This window comes from Crocodylus siamensis, chromosome 3 (assembly GCF_052110815.1).
Source record: "Crocodylus siamensis isolate JL-2025a chromosome 3, ASM5211081v1, whole genome shotgun sequence".
NCBI classification, from domain to species: domain Eukaryota; kingdom Metazoa; phylum Chordata; order Crocodylia; family Crocodylidae; genus Crocodylus; species Crocodylus siamensis.
In genome coordinates this window covers 115,332,451-115,349,832 of record NC_143397.1, presented here as the reverse complement: position 1 = coordinate 115,349,832, position 17,382 = coordinate 115,332,451, and the positions used below count along the sequence as shown (strand labels likewise).

General features: G+C 44.8%; 1 long non-coding RNA gene across 1 annotated transcript in view; it reads left to right on the top strand.

The window, feature by feature from the left end:
• LOC149868706 (uncharacterized) overlaps nt 1-16,909 on the top strand; it is a 66,368-nt gene extending 49,459 nt beyond the window's left edge. The window contains exon 3 of the long non-coding RNA XR_016441017.1: nt 16,799-16,909. This is a non-coding gene — a long non-coding RNA (uncharacterized LOC149868706). The remainder of the gene's footprint in view (nt 1-16,798) is intronic.
• Nucleotides 16,910-17,382: the final 473 nt, after the last annotated feature.

Here is a 17,382-nt window from a genome sequence, read left to right as displayed (position 1 = left end):
TGAAGAGCTGTCATTAATTCTTGCCTCCCTTCGGTGCCAAGATGCTGTGTATGGTCCTGGTTGCTATATGAGAACTCAGAAATTTACTTTGAATTGAACCAAGAGACTTGCTGTCATTTTGATCTCCTCTGTTACAGTAGCTTCAGAGGAGCAATTCTGGATTTGTCCTTTTTTCATGTATTTATATGGTGGGGCAGCAAAACTCAGAGGCATCCAGAGTACTCAGAGGTCATGCCTTGAGCACTCCCTACCTGGGCAAGTCTCCTATTGCCTTCAGTGAGAATCAGGAGGTCAGAGCTAGGCCCTAAATCTTGGTGTCCTAGAAATGTTGTAAGAGTCTAAGCTGTTACAGTACACCATCAGGTCAGCATTTCCACTTTAAACTCAGAGGATCCTAAATTGTATGAATCTTTGTGCCTGCAGCAGAGATTTTGGGAAGGAAGGAAAGTATTTCAAATACACAGATAATATTTCTATTGTTCTTGAGAGTTTATTCAAATTCATTGTGTGGTTCTCAGTGGGTGTGTCTACATGAGACACTGACTGTGCAGTAGCCTGATACTGGCAAATACTGTGCTGAGTTGCTACTGTGCAGTAGTATTAAGTTACTGCACAGCAGCGTCACTTAAAAGGAGTTTGCTGATGCTACTACACAGTAACTCCAGTTACTACACATTTATTTAGTACTTGCTTATACATGTACAAAATGAATGTGCAGTAACCATTGTGCAGCATCTTGTGTAGATGTATCCACTGGACACCAGGTTCATGTGGTATCAGATTCAAAGCAGTGGCCTGACAAAGGTAATCAGGACTAGTACATGCACTGACATGACTTCTTTTCTTAAGTCTCATTCACTTCATTAAGATGAAAATGCAATACCTTAAGCATTTAAAAAGAGTCCACATTAAATTAATTTCCTCTGCTGGATAGGCAACAATCATTATCAACAGCAGTTGAAGCAGATTTGAGATTCTGCTGATTCTTTGTGCATCCAGTTGGGAAAAGTGGCTATGTCTACCCTTTGGCCAGAGGCTTTACCTAGTGCACCCACTGGGTGGCAGATGTATTGTCTTTTGGGCCTCTCCCACAACCCTCACCAGGGAAGTGGCCAGCCAATTACCTGACCAGGTCTAACCTTGCCCTGGCCCCTCCTAGAGCAACTCTATACACACTCACACACACATACTGGGCTCCCAGCCCTCTGGTTTCCCCCTTGCTGGGGCTCCTCATCTCTGCCCCCTCACCAGGGCCGCCCCCTCACTGGGGCTCCACATCTCTGCCCCCTCACTGGGCCACAGGGCTTCCCTCTCTGGTGGGGGCTCAGGTGGCCATAGCCATGCCTGGTCCCACCTGGGTCTTATACTGTCTTTGGGCTCAGCAGGCCATAGCCATGCCTGGCCCCCTTGTACCCACAGTGTTGTGGGGGCTAGGGGTTAAGGCACCCCAACCCACCTTTCACCAGGGGTGGTAACTGACCTGGTATTTCTTGGGGGCTCCCGGCAAGGTGCGGTTTTAGGTCATGCCCAGGACCCATGAGTCTCCAAACCATCCCCTTAAGCTCCTGCCCTTACCTCCAAGAAATTTTGTACAGCCTGTCAGCCAGGCAGCTAACTACTCTGTTTATATAGGCGGCCAGAGGTCTAAAATGTCCGCCATAATCAAGCACCTGCTGGCTGTTTGGCTCAGCCCTTAAAGTGGCAGGCACCAACAGTACCCTGCCATAGTTACCATTTACATATGCAACACTATTAGGCCTCAGTAAACAAATTAATGCCACCGTAAAATAATATTGTCAGGTACAGTATTGTCTTACGGAATTGTAATTGACTGCAATTAAATGCACGTGCAGCTGCTGACCGCAGGTGTAATTTGCACCCAGTCAGCCCAGCCAGCAGGGAGCCAGACTCCTGTCTGCTACCTAGCCACACAGCTTCATGCTCTCAGCACCCTTGTGACTCATCCAGTCCCCCTGCCACCCAATGCCACCACCTAGAACCTGGGGCTGACCCCCTGTGCCCCCTGCCAGCCCAGGACAAGCAGGACAAGAGTATCCCTGTTGTAAACTGCTCTGCCCTGGCTCAAAATGCTGCTTTCCTGGGTGCACATGTAGATGTTGCACCCAGGAGTAATTTTCTCTGGCTTAAACTGCTCCAGAGTTTATTACTTCAAATGAATTGCCCATGTAGCTATATTTAGTAGCTCAAAAAAGACGATCACTTAACGAGAAATGCCAGGGGAGGAAGGAAACTTCAGTGTGAAAATGACAAGTATAGAGAAGCAGGAAAGAGCATAGGAATCAAATGAGCTAAAAAATGCATGGATGGTATAACAGCTAGAATTCCTGTACTTTACAATGGTTTGCAAACAGATGTGTATTACACCAGAATGAGGTGCTGTTATATCAGGTGTTCACCACTAGGGGTCATGGGTGAAAGAAATACCCACTTTGCCTCTAGTAAACTGCTATCCTGGGATAGAAGCAGACAAACACAGTTTAAATAGTGTAATTTACACCAAAGGATTTCCCCCCCTTACTCTTTCAGGGTTGATTCTCCACTGGATCGGGCAAAATTATGTTATTTTAGGAGTTTGTGTACTCTGTCCGCTTCTTCTTTTTTGCACCTGTGTAACAGAGGCACAACAATGAAGCTCAGTGCCTGGGGTAGCTGTGACAGAGTGACTTATGACTACTACTAGCATGATTGTGCAGCTGTGGTGGCAGTGGGTTTTTTCTGGCATTACTCCCCACCCCCACATCAGTGCCTCAGATGACTGTCTTGGTCACGCCACCTTAGTTATGCTATTCGTAATGCTGATGGTGTGAGCGCAAACATTTCATCTGTCCATGCTCTTATGCAGTTTCCTTATGCTGCGATGGTATTCTACTGTTAAATGAGGTCTCAGTAATTTGTAGTAAGTGATCTACCTCAACCAAAAACCTTTATCCAATTACCACATCTCACTTCTGTATGCTCAGTCTCTTCCTGTGTGTCTGTACCTCTCTTAGCACTGAGCTGCTTGCACACACCCTGAACTCTCTCAAGTTTTCAGGCAAGTACAATAAAGGTTAATAATATGATTTCCTCCCCTGGCTGTTCTCCATGCAATAGTGGATGAAACTAATAGCCAGAAAGATGACTCCACTAAGGTGACCCGATTAGAGTAGTAGATGCGTATTTGTTTTCATCAGTATTCAGGAATTACTAGATACATACAGAGTAGGCAGGGCCATTTAAGGACAACACAAGTCATTTCACCTGCTCTCAGGAGCCTTTGAGCCATTCTGTTCTGACCGATTAATGTTCTTTTAATGCACCCGATCTCCTGGTATCTGAGCTTCTTTCTACTGGAATGGAGACAAACCCTAATGTTTCAGGGCAAGTGAGTTCTGAACACAACATAAATCTCAGTTTTCAGTTTTTAAAGAGTCCAGCTGCCGTAACTAGATACCACTCTGCAGTAATAATCCAGCTAGGTACACCATCAAAAAGGGCCTTCTTTGTTTTCTACTGCAGCGTTAAGATCCTAAGGGCTGTTTTGAATTGTATGAACATACACAAGCACGTATTCATGCACTCACTCACACGCAGGTTCAGTCGGTTATTGTTAGCAAGATCTGGCGAGCCAGCCTGTTTAAAGCCTACTTAACACAAACATGCTAAAAGTGGATAATAGCAGCACAGACTAATGAAGAAAAATGATTCAATTTCATGCTGGTTTGTTGTAATAACTTCTTTACCATTCTCACTCATTACTTTCGACTTGATGTTGATCACGGTAGATTTTGTTTGATGCACTGTTCCCACTTCCGAACTGATGTGATTTGTATACGTTGTGAAATGTAAGCGAGTCTGACAGGACTCCCTCTTGGATATACCTGAACTATCTAGCTGTTGTTACAAGAGACAGGGTCATAAGATTGACAATATTGGCATGGTTTCGTATGAGGTGAAAGGGTTAGGAACCAGTCAATTAGGATTAGAATCAGTTCTTCTGTGGATTTCTGTAAAAGGATTAGAGAACAGTATGAGTCAGAAATGACTGTGTCAAGAAATAAATTGATGATAATATGAATTAGAAAGAAAAAATGACAGAAGAATGGACAAGTTTATTCTAGATGAGAGTATAATGACAGGGAGAAAGAGTGAATGCTTTGTAATGTGATATTTTCATTTTTCACTTTAAATACAGGCCTTTTTGATTTCACCACAGAAACGTGAGCTAGAAAAAAAATCAAACTGAGAAAAAATGAAGTACTGCGGGGTACTGTCAGAGAAATATTGGTCTTTAAAGTCACACTGAAAAGAAATGGGATGGAAGAGCAGGAGGAAGGAAGGGAGGAGTTAAGGTAAAACTACTCAGTCCACAGAGGCTCTGGGTGAAATTCTGTCCCTACTGAACCCTGGGGTATCTCGCTAAGCAGCCCAAATTTGCACCTTCAATGTTTTTAGAATTTAGTAGTGCTAGAATTTTGCCATTAGGGTCTGGGCTTCTACAGTCAGTAATGTAGACATTGGAAATGGTCTTTTTTTCCTGCATCTTCTTTTGTGTTTTTCCCCTAACATAGATACCTGCTCAATCATTCTAGCTGATATTAGAATGATTATCGATTTTTTATTACTATTTTGATTCTGGTTTTTTTTAAATAGTTTTTCTTCATTCCAACCCTTTAGTGTTGGACCTTGCAACCCTGTGGAGTAAGTCATCTAATTCAATGCAGGAAGTTCTGATTGTGCAGGGGGCACAGAGCTGTGGACAAACCTGATGCATGTCCCAAACTTTGTAGTTCTTTTGTAGGAAGTGGCTGTTAAAAAAACAAACAAAACACTTTTTTTGGAATGAACATGTGTTTTCTAAGTCCCACTCAAATTATAGATTAGTCTGAAGCATAGCCCTACTTTGTACATTTTTGATGAGAAAATGGAATTTCAGTTTCGTCAGAATAAAAAATCCACCTCATACAAAATGAAAATATTATGTTTCACCATGGTGTTTATTATTTTTATTTTTTTCCATAAACATCTGAAGCCAAACAAGATTTTTGTTTAATTTCTACTTAAAAACACATTTCATTTTTAACAGCCCCTCTCTGCCTTCCTGTTCTCTACTTCTGTTGTTCTTTTTTCTTTCTTGAAAAAAGGCATGAGGTAGAAAAGTAAAAGAAAGTAAAAGAAAACCCCTCTCTCTCTCTCTCCCCCCCCAGGTTTTCACTATTTTTTTTGCCAAATTCATTTTTTCTTGAACACTTTCACTTTGATCAAAAAGCCAATTTTTATCCATAAAAATATTTTTGACCAGCTCTGATAGGAACAACTCAAAAGTCAGCTATGGAGCAGTTGACAAAATTGGAGTCACAGTACCCCTACAAGACAGGGAAGTATTGTTATCTGTATTTCACAGCTGTGGAGCTGAGGTATAGAGGAATTAAACAAGTTTCACACAGAGTGGAGGCAAGAACTGAACTCAAACCATAGGCACTGACTTTTATTTTTGCCCCCAGGGGGTGCAGGGGAGGCGGCCCTAAGGTGATGGATGTGTAGAAAGTTTTACGCATTTCAGGTGACAGCCCTATTTCTGAGGGGGACCAAGGACCTCAGACCCCCACGCACTCGGGACCTATGACTCAAAAAACCTTCTAAATCCAGCTTAGCATTTTAGCTACAAGAGCATGCTTCCTCCCTTAGAGGAAGGTTTTGCATCAGTTTGCTGTAATTTTAGAGTCTTGAAATACTACCAGTCCTACAGGGGACTTCCTAGTCTACAAGGTGAAATTCATTAAGTAACTTTGGATCAAATTCTGGAGTTCTCATATGAATCAACTCTCCATGCAGCTCAGTGAGTGCTGGCGTGAGAGAGAACACCCATGGATTTCCTGTTGAAAAGGGATACACCTGAAGTGACTGGCTGCAGGACTGCAGCTAGTAATAATCACCCAGTCTCTTTCTTGTAGTATTTGTCATGCTAGCTGAGAATTGAATGCGTTGCGTTGGAGGAAAGATGTTTTCTTCCCAGTACCATACCTGCAGAGCTCTACTTAACATTGCTATGTCTGATGAGTGCATGAAATGGAGCTAATTGATACTTCATGTGTCTCTGTGAATTCCTTTTTAAACAATTCTGTTCAGAAAACTGTCTATCCCCACCCCGTCCTCATAAATCACTTCCTTTCAAATTGGCATTGATCCAGCTCAAGCATGCACACTCTTTTATAGGCCCTGAAAAGCAATAACTTATCTATTTTTTATTACACTTTCAGACTTTTTCACTGGATTTTATCTTCTTTTGGTGCAAACAATAAATGTTTCCTCAAGATGCATACCAGGACTCCTTGCTTCCTTTACCTAGGAGTATGCAAGATGGAACAGGGAACTGGAACAATCACAGGCTTTCCTCCTAATTTTCCTTTGCAAATTCCAGTTACAAACATATTTTCAAGAAGAAAGAGTTTTGTAACAAAAACAATGATACTTAATTCTTCTTAGAGGGAGTATCTTTTTATTTAATGTTAATCAATGACAGCTCTAACCTAGACACAATTTTTCAGAAGATACAATATACCTGACACACATTAACTCTTTCAGAGGAATCTTCCATATTTGAAGCTGCCTAGCTTCTCAATAACACTTTATTATATTAGGGTAGCTGTTACTAGAATATGTGTCTCACCAAAGCAATCTTTCAGCAGCTTACTGTAAAGCATAAGCAGGTTTTAGGGCCAAATTTCCCAGTGCCAGAAGTAGGTAAAACTCCGTTTGAAATGAAGGAAGTCGCTGCTGCTTCTGCTTGTGAAGAACTGGTCTCTGTGAAAGAGATCTGATTTCTTTCTCACATCTGTAACCGAGAAGACTGGCACAGGTATGACTGTCAGTCAGATACATTCTGCTCCTGAAGTAGCTCAGAAATGATGGCTTTGGCAGCATGGAAGCCAGCAAGGGATTGGGTCATGGTGGGCTGGGATCTTGGATAGCTAGACCATGATGAGCTCTACACTGCTGAAGCTATACTGCTAGCAGTGCTTGCACTAGCTAGCATAAAGGGAGCTGGGTTTTGTCTTCATTAGCTCTAGTTACACTTGGGACCACAGGGTAGGTATTCCCTTTGGTCTGGGTCAGAATGCTGTTAAGAAGTTAGTAAAGGGCTTCTTTTTTCCATGTTGGAGTTACAATATCTTGTTGTACTTCTAATTCATAGATACTCCTGTTCATTTGTCAGCAGGGTTATGGGATCATAAGAAAGTAAGGGCATGTTTACACATGCTTTGGGAGGTTAGGGGGAGCGGGGGATGCTTTAATTAGCAAGCAGTTTTAATTAAATCACCCGAGCAAGCGGTTTTAATTAAATTGCCCGAGCGTCGTGTGTATCAATGTTCCCGCATGCTGAAAAATGGCAGCAAGGTGCTTTGAACTACAGGAAAAGCTTTGTTATCTGGCACCCATGGGGAATCGGGGGCATCAGATAACAAAAGATGCTGGTTAATTGAGAGGCCTGAACAAGCATCTTTATCTGTTTGGGCTGCCACTTCTCCCACCGTGTCTGGGGCATTGCTGACCCTCCTGCTGCATCACCGACCCTCCCGCAGGCCCTGCGAGCCCTGAGGGACAAGGAGGCGGGCCCCATGCAGCCTGTTATGCCCTGGGCCATAGGGGTTTGGCAGCGCAGGCTGCTTTGCCCTGGGCTGTGGGGGCTCAGTGAAACTGGAAGTGCCACGATGCATTTAAAAGGAACCCAAGATCTACCGTGTGCTGCCACCGCCCTCCACCCCACCCAGCAGGTAAATCTGTGGGGAGGGAAGAGTGGGGGCAGATCGAGAAAAAATTATTTATGGGCTTGCCACCTCAGCAGGTAAGTCCCACCCAGCCAGGGTCCCACTCTGCTTACCCCTGCTCCTGCCTCTGTTTCTTACCATGGGAGCCTCGATCTAGCCCCCTTCCCTCCCCTCCCCTCCCCAAGGGCTGACCTGCTGGGCTGGGGCACATGCATGTGGGCACTCAGCCCCCCACCCCAGCCTTGGATCAACTCCAAGAAGCTCCAAGATCAACCACAAGAGGCTCCAAGATCTACCAGTGGATCAAGTTCCGCTAGTTGGTGACCACTGCCACAGACCCTCACAAAGTATGCTAAATTAACTTCCTTATTTGCTTCTAACACTTTATCAAAACTTTGTCAGCAAGGTCTTTCCCTTCTGAGATATATGCCAGTTGCCTCCCATTAAATATTATATATACAGTGATGCATCTATCCCAGGAGGTGCACAGCCCCACCAGGGGAGACGCCTTGTTGGACCTAGTGCTGGCCACGGGTGATGACCTGGTGAGGGGGCTGCGGGTGCTCGACCACCTGGGCGACAGTGATCATCGCCTGCTGGAATTCACCATCTACTGCAAGGTGGCAAAGGCATGCAGTAAGGCAGCGGCCCTAGATTTTAGGAGGGCAGACTTCAATGAGCTAAGCAGGATAGTTGGAGAAGCGCTGAGGTCCCATAGGGGAGGGGAGCCAGGTGTCCAAGGAGAGTGGTCGCTCCTTAAGGAGACGATCCTCCAAGCCCAAAGGAAGGTAATCCCAACTAGGATCAAAGGGAGCAGGAGAGCACACAAGCCTCCATGGCTCACCAAAAGCATCCAGGAATGTCTCCTTGCTAAAAAGGAGGCTTACACCCAATGGAAAGAAGGGGTCATCACCAGGGAGGACTATTCTGTAGTTGCTCGGGGATGCAGGGGCCAGTCAGGAAGGCCAAGGCAGAGATGGAACTGGGACTAGCTTCCCAGATTAAGGACAATAAGAAGTCCTTTTTTAAATACATAGGGGGTAAAAAGAAGGTCCTGGGTAATGTGGGGCCCTTGCAGGACGCGTTGGGAAATTTGGTCGTCACACCAGACGGCAAAGCTAACATGTTTAACGATTTCTTTGCCTCCGTTTTCCTAAGTAGGGACCAGAACAGTCACCTCCCTGCTGGGCCCCCCTCGGGCCCCGGGGGAGGCACACCTGGGCCACGGGTTAGTGAGGATTTAGCTAGGGAGGGAGCTTCTGGAGGGGTTGGACATATTCAAGTCAGCCAGTCCAGATGATCTCCACCCTAGAGTCTTAAAGGAACTGGCCGAGGTCATTGCAAGTCCCCTGGCATGGCTTTACGAGCACTCGTGGTGCTCTGGTGAGGTACCGGAGGACTGGAAGAGGGCCAACGTGGTTCCCATCTTCAAAAATGGCAGGAAGGAGGACCCGGAAAACTATAGGCCGGTTAGTCTTACCTCGATCCTAGGCAAGCTGTTCGAGAAAATTATTCTGGCACACATCCAGGAGGGGCCAGCAGGGGACTGCATGCTTAGGGGCAACCAACATGGGTTCATCAGTGGCAGGTCCTGTCAGACCAACCTGGTAGCCTTTTCGGATCAGATCACCAGATCATTAGATGCAGGGGTAGCAGTGGATATAGTCTTCCTGGACTTCTGGAAGGCTTTTGACACTGTCTCTCACCCCGTTCTCATTAAGAAACTGGGGGGCTGTGGTGTAGATACCCACACAGTCAAATGGGTTGCCAACTGGCTGGAGGGCCGCACGCAGAGGGTGGTAGTGGATGGGTCCTTCTCAACCTGGAAGGACGTGGGCAGTGGGGTTCCCCAGGGCTCGGTCCTCGGGCCCGCACTGTTCAACATCTTCATCAGCGATTTGGACGAGGGGGTAAAAAGCGCCCTGTTCAAATTTGCTGATGACACTAAGATGTGGGGGGATGTGGGCACACTAGAAGGATGCAATAGGCTACAATCAGACCTAGACAGGTTACAAGGGTGGGCGGATGAGAATAGGATGGGTTTCAACACAGACAAGTGCAAGGTGATGCACCTCGGGAGGAACAACCGGGACCATACCTACAGGCTGGGGAACTCCCCTCTTGTCAGCACGGAGGCAGAAAAGGATCTGGGGGTCATCATTGACTCCAAGATGAACATGGGCGGGCCGGCAGTGTGGGGATGCAGTCAGGAAGGCCAACCGCACCTTGTCATGCATCCACAGATACATCTCGAGCAGGTCCAAAGAGGTGATCCTCCCCCTCTATGCGGCACTGGGCAGGCCGCAGCTGGAGTACTGTGTCCAGTTCTGGGCGCCGCACTTCAAGAGGGATGTGGACAGCATGGAGAGGGTCCAGAGGAGGGCCACTCGTATGATCAGGGGACAACAGGGCAGGCCCTATGAGGAGAGGCTACGGCACCTGAACCTGTTCAGCCTCCAAAAGAGAAGGCTGAGGGGGGATCTTGTGGCCTGTTATAAACTAGTCAGAGGGGACCAGCAGGCACTGGGGGAGTCCCTGTTCCCCCGAGCACAGCCAGGAGTGACCAGGAATAACGGTCACAAGCTGGCAGAGGGTAGGTTTAGGTTAGATATCAGGAGGCGCTCCTTCACGGTCAGGGCGGCTAGGGTCTGGAACCAACTTCCAAGAGAAGTGGTGCTGGCTCCTACCCTGGGGGGTTTTCAAGAGGAGGTTAGATGCACATCTTGCTGGGGTCGTTTGAGCCCAGTACTTTTTCCTGCCATGGCAGGGGGTCGGACTAGATGATCTGCTCAGGTCCCTTCCGACCCTAGAAACTATGAAACTATGAAACTATGCTGTACAGTTGGTGTGTCTAGTCCCTAGGCTCAGGCTTATGTGTTTGGAAAACTGGTATCTTGCTTATGTCTTAAACTTTCTGACTTCTTCATGATCTCTGTCAGTGCCATATTGATTTTTTTTCCCCATCTCTCCTCCTTTAACCTTGTTGGCTAACTCCCAGTTCATGCAGAAGTTTTGCTGGTCAGCAGTTGCGCTGCTTTTCTGCACAGACACCAATAGCATTTTAGATAGGGCAGCCACAGTGCATTTTCACTTCATACAGCTCTGATTCCTTGTGGTAACTTCCTACCACATTCTGTTTATTTTTATCACTTTCCTGCCCTTTTGTTATTGGGAATTTAAAAAATGGGGCCCAAATCACTTCTTATACTAGCTTTAAATTATATGACTCCATGCACATTAGTGGTGTAACAATTCATATACTCTGGGAGATCCAGCTGATGCCCCCCTGGTGGTAGCTGGAAGAATTCTCTAGCTTAATCATTGCTCTGATGTTAGCATACTATTGCTGAGCCCTGAATGCTGGAGACATGAAGGAGGGAGCCTGGTCGTCATTTATCCTTGCAGTTTGGCTAGCACCTGGTAAGTGTGGCTCCAGCTACTTAATGGAAGCATGGCCACCACTGTGAAATAGAATATTTTGGTAGGGTGGTCTGGAGTGGGGTGCCTCCTCTTCACTTTCAATGCAGGAGGAACAGAAGACTCATAAAATGAGTGGTTTCTTTGATATCTTGGGGAAAGAGTATGTGGTGACAGTTGGAATAAAATTCCCTGGTCATAGTCAGAATATCCCTACATGCATATCTCCCTTTGGCTTTCAGCCTTTTTCTTTCTCTCTTCCTTTTTGAAACCACAGCTACTCATTCACACAATGTGGTATGAGGTGCCGACATGCACAGAACCACCGAGTATAGTCTAGGAGTTGAGAAAGCTTTACAGGAATATTTTCCTTTTAAACAAAGAAAGATGCAAGCACTTCAGAAAGCTCAGTGGAAACAAACAAACAAAAAGCTTTATTAGGGCTTGTGTAATTTCCCTTCAGGTTAACTGGTTCCAGCAGCATATGCTTTGTCTTTCTTGTGAGTCATGGATTTCTAGGTAGAAGAACCTCTGAGTAGGCAATAAAAAGTCACACAATTTTTCCCAGGCATTGAATCTGAGATGACTTTTGTTGATTTAGTGGTTAATCAGAAGCCTTAGTGATCATATCATTATGACCCTGGCCAGTAGAGGTGATACAGTACTGCACTTCTGAATATGTGCATATATTAAACCAGTAGCAGAATGGAAAAATGAATTTACTACTCCAACTCATGAATGTCGGCCTGTATAGCTTAAAGGGCTGCAGTGGCAATCAACAAGATCAACAATGGAGAGCATATGTAATTAAAGAATACCAACTCCATTTATTTTTTGTTAACCAGGAAGGGTATTTGGTAGAAAATTTGGGAACATCTCAGAACCTTTTAAAATTATCATTGGATTTATATTTTCTGTCCAGCACTGGGGTAATTTATTCAATTAGGAATGTACAAACAAAAGAAGGACATGCTATTTTTACAACACTGTCAGGCAATGATGTTTATTCATCTACACCAGTCTCTATCTTGCATGGAGAAAGCTCAAATGAAATTAATCAGGAACATCTTGAGCTACAACATGTAACACATTGCTTCTATTTTGGAACATGGAAAGATAGAAAACGTAATTAGCCACAAGAGACTTGGTAACTGAACTCAGGATTCGGGAGCTAAACACAAGTGATCCAGTATGTCCAGTACCTCTTCCTTCTCCTCCTCCTTAAACTACTATCTTCTTATTTGTTCCTTTCAGTTGTTTTATTCAACAGGATGCTTTGAAACTTGTCTATAACATATGCTAGCCTTCCTAGCTCTGGACTCTTCCACTAGTCACTAGAACAAAAATTGTTTCTATTCCTTGTCACCTGGTATTGTTTAAGATTGAAGGAGATAATAATGATGTGCCTAAGCCAGCCAGATGTACAGTATATTCTCTTCTACAGTTTCCAGTTGTATCCTTTCCTGAGGTGAAATTTGATCAGTAAGGATCTTGTCCTGCAAGTGTCTAATTAAGTGAGCAACCTCACTAGCTTAATGGGAACCATTGATATGCTGAGCATATTCATAATATTCTGCAGAATCAAGACCACACAAGTCTTGTTCAAATCCAAGCAGGCTATCCTAAATCTCTAGCAGCAGGTTTCTCTCTCACAATCTGTGTTTGTAAGTAGGGGAGTACTTACCAATAAGACCATCCATAGGCAGCCCCTTAATCAAATTAAGGCAGCCACTTAATCAAACTCTTAGGTGACATGGCATTTGCTGTATTTGCAGCCATATCCCGTGACATACAGCATAATAATTCAAGATGCTCATCCCAAATATTGGATGACCTGGTGGGGCTCAGACTATTCAGAAGCAGTTTCTTCCCTCTGCTGGGTCTACAAAATTTAAGTGAGTAGTGTAGTGGTAGTTGGACATCATGGTCTGCTTTGTGTTCGCAGTCCTCTGAAGCCTGTTGAGGTGGCACAATTTTTGCAGATGGCTAGGCGCCGAGGGCTGTATTACACAGTTTAAGATTGAAGCAAACATAAATACAACTTCATTGGAATGAGTTACAAAGCAATCATAAGGGCTGTGAAATGGGAGCTTTGTTAACAGATAGCAGAATTGCAAAAGGAAGGATAGCTTGGGGCATGAATGATGCTGCTATACTGCTGGTGGGTGCCCAGGTAGCTTGGGAAGGGGCATGATTGGACAGAAAGTTTGAGTTGTCTTGCTGGCTTGAAAGGCATGAAATAGCATAGTCACTGGCACGCAAATGTTATCAGGATTGAGGACACCTTTGCTTGAAGGATAAGCAAACCCTCTTTTGAGACTATTCAACTTTTAGGACCACTTAAGGAGGATAGGTGTGGTCCTGTAGTGCTGGACATCCTGTGTTGCCACAGAAATGGAAGTACTGTTGCTGGCTGCTTGTGCACACTGTGCAAAGAGATCAGCCAGCTCTGTTGATCCTTGGTTGGCTCTATGTGTTGACCTTGTGGGTAGTCACTTTCTCTGGTTTTGGTAAACCTGCCTGCCCCTCCCTGGGTTATTACATGATGTGGTTTGCCAGAAACAGCAGCAACAAAGCTGAAACTGCAACTGAAGAGAGTTGTGGGCACATGTGGACGCAGAGGGAGGAAGCAAGAAAAGGTGGGATTGAACATGGTCACAGGTGTTCTGAGCTCTCCTCAGAGATCCCCCTAAACAACAACAGAAGAGAAAAGCCTACCAAATTCTTTGAATAATTTATCTGTTTTGAATGTATTATTTAGTGTATTTTATTAGGAAATAAACTGTTCTGAAATCCACTATTTACAAGGCCAAACAAACCCAAGTATGTCCTTTAAGCCTTCAGGCTGATCTTTTTCAGCCTAATAAAAGGCCAAGATGCTAGTGAGTAAAATTCTGAAAACCAAAAGAGATTTGGAAGAGGGAATTATAGCCCAGCTCAGCTCAAAGGCCAGTTTAGGAAGAAGAAAAGAAAAATTTCATCTGTTAGAATTATAGCACCACCTTGAGCTAAGTGTTAAAATTAAAGGACTTTGCATATCCTGTTTGTTGTTAATGATGCAGTTCTAGCATGTGGTGCCAACACCCAGTCATGTAAAACAGAATCAAGGGGCGTCAGAGAAGCAGCTTTACCAGAGTCTGAGCTGTTAGAGTGCACATGCCCACCACCAGGCCTGGGTCTGCATAGGAGGCAGAGAAAGCAACGTTGCCCTTTCTCCTGGTGACAGACAATGTTTCCAGATTTCAGCTAAGTCAGGCTCTTGGCAGCAAGGAGCCGTTTTCCCCATCACAACAGAGGAAAGATAGTTTAGTGGTTAGAAAAACACTCCCCTGCTGGGCCAGAATTTTCCCTTGTGATTTTGGCAAATCACTCTTGTCTTTCACTACCTCACCAGAAGTGAGGGAGACTTCATGGTTCATTATAATCTTTCTGATCCCTTCTAAACTTTTCCTTTCAAAGACATTAACAACCTCTCTTCCTTTTAGTGGTCTGATGTTTCCCCCAAGCCATTGGCGATGCGTAGGGGGTGCATGCAGGTGCACGTGCACCCCCTGAGTGTGGCAGTGCACCCCCTACAAAAAGGCACTGCCGACACTGCGGGCAGTGCCTGTGGGCAGTTTCTGCTCACCACCCCTCGCCAGACGCCAACACTGACACTTCCGGCAGCGCCTGTGGGTGGTTGCTGACCACTGGTTGGCACTTACCACCCAGCACCTCCCCCCTCGGCTGCCGACAGCGCTGGCAGCATCTGCGGGAGTTCTTCGCTTGCCACTGCCGCGCTCCTGCCGCCAACAGCACTACCATGCCCCCCAGCAGCCGGGGGCACGTGTTATTCATGCCCCAAGCTATCCTTCCTTTTATAATTCTGCTATCTGTTAACCGCTCTTGGTAAGGAAGCTCCCATTTCACAGCCCTTAAGATTGTTTTTAACTCATTCAAATGAAGTTGTATTTAGTTTTGCTTCAATCTTAAACTGTGTAATATAGCCCTGGGCCCCTAGCATCTAAATAAAGCTTCCAGTTTGTTTTTAACTGGAGAAATATAAATGTTGTTTTATATGTGATGATGCACCTCGTCCTCTGCTCTCCCCTTTTCAAATTTCTAGATCTACCCATTGGGGAGCTAAAAAAGCCTTGTTTCCAGAACAAAATGGCCTTTGTTCTTCCTGTCCAGGTGCTGTTCCAGAAGCACCACAGCCTACTTAGAGTCAGTGACTTTTCCCAAATACAGTAGCTCAACCATCTTTATTTCAGGCCCTTCTATTGCTGCCCAGTTGCCTGTGCTTTCTGCCTGCTGCGATACTGAAGGCTCAATAGAAATTGCTCTCTGAGATTCCTGCACACACCCTCTTACCCACAATATCAGGCTTCCTAATCTCCTGATGACTCCCCAGTCACTGAACTCATGACTTTTCACAGGTCTTGACACTTCTTTCCCAGAAATCATAAAATCAGCACCTGAAGTGTTGGGCAACTTCAGATTTCAGTCAGACTTTGTGCACTTACATGAAAGGTTTTGCTGCAAAATGAGCGGAAGAATTTCTTGACTTTGTGATGCTCGCAGTCACATACCCAAAGCATGCACTACAGTAGACAAGGTGTGGAGGTGCACGTATATGCTTCAGCCCCTTTCTCTGTGTTGGTACATGAAAAACCTGCTTCTTTGCTGCTCCAGCTAAATTCTTTAGGACTTAGTGCCTTTGTAACAAAACTAGCACAACTCCACTTGCTTGGACAGAAACAATTGCTTTTTAGAATGCTTATGGATGATGAAGACCTTTGCTTCAGTCTTGGTTGGTAATGCATAGAGCAGGCCTGCTGACTGGCAGCTCTCGTGACTGGTTAGATCCACTCATTAAATGTACAGTTTTCTAATCTGCCCACCTTCCTGAAGAGTCAGCAACTGGTTTTCAAGAATGAGCCCTAGTTCTTTGTCCCACATATTAGATGAAGTGCTCTTACAAGGGAATCCAAGAGCATGGAGCCTTTTATCCTGTGAAATGCGGGAGCTGGGGGGCCCAGGGAAGCAAGGTCCCACAACCTAAACAGGAACTTCAGCATGGTAGTTAGTGGTTTAGTTTATTCAGTACAAAGCATGGTTTCAGACAAACTGAAATTCCCCAACTGTGGGAATTACAAGGTTTTGAAATATGTTGACTAGTTTTGATTTAAAAAGTTGAAAAATAATTTTGTTTCAGTACAGTCTGAATGAAATGCTCTGATGTTTCTGTTTTAAAACAATGTTTCAATATCAAATATAACTATATTTGATTGATATAAAATGTTTAAGGAAAACTCAAAACTAAAACAAAATAAAATTGGAGGGGGTGGGAGTCATTTAATCAAGGCAGTCAACACTTCCATTTTGGACCCTGAGTGATTTGCGTGGCTGTGGTAATAATGGTCTTCACTTGAAGTTCTTTTTGCAGAATTGGATGCCAGAATGGCAATAGAAAAGTAAAGCGTGAATTGAAGCATGCAGGCGTGTACTGTACCCATAGGGCCAGGCTCAAAACTGTAGATCTAAATACAGGCTAGTCAGAGGTCACCTGCCTATACAAGTGTCAGGCATCTTTCAACTTTGGATTCTCATGATCACCTCCTGTCTTGCAGGTTCTCCTTACTATTACAGTGCTGCAGCCCGTGGAGCAGCACCTCCGGCAGCAACTGCTGCCTATGACCGCCACTGACCCCAGGAGCCCAGAACTCAAGCACTTACTAAACATATCATCCAGGACGACAGCATCTGATTCACCTAGATATAACCATGCAAATCACACTGCAAGGAAGAAAAAGGAAGTATCGAGTAGGAACCTGCTGATTGGAATTTTACTCTTTAAACTGGGTGAACTAATTATTACTATTATTTTTTAAATCAGTGAAATTCTAGTGATGTTAACTGGGTCTCAAACAAAAAAAGAATCAGGAGAAAACAGTTCTGCTGACATTCCATATGGTTCAAAAGGGACAGTAGCTGCATCTTACTGCTGGCTATTAGTCTACTTGCCTCTAGTTCTCTCAGCCATGCCTGGGGAATAGGAACGGTTCTGACCTTCAGCAGTCCACTTTGGGATGTCTCTTTTAATGTGCATTGCAACAGGCTGTGTGATTCAACATGGACTGTCTGGCTTTTGTGGTAAAGATGGATTGGTTTGCTCAATTTACACAGTACCAATGTAAATAACTTGCTTCTTTGT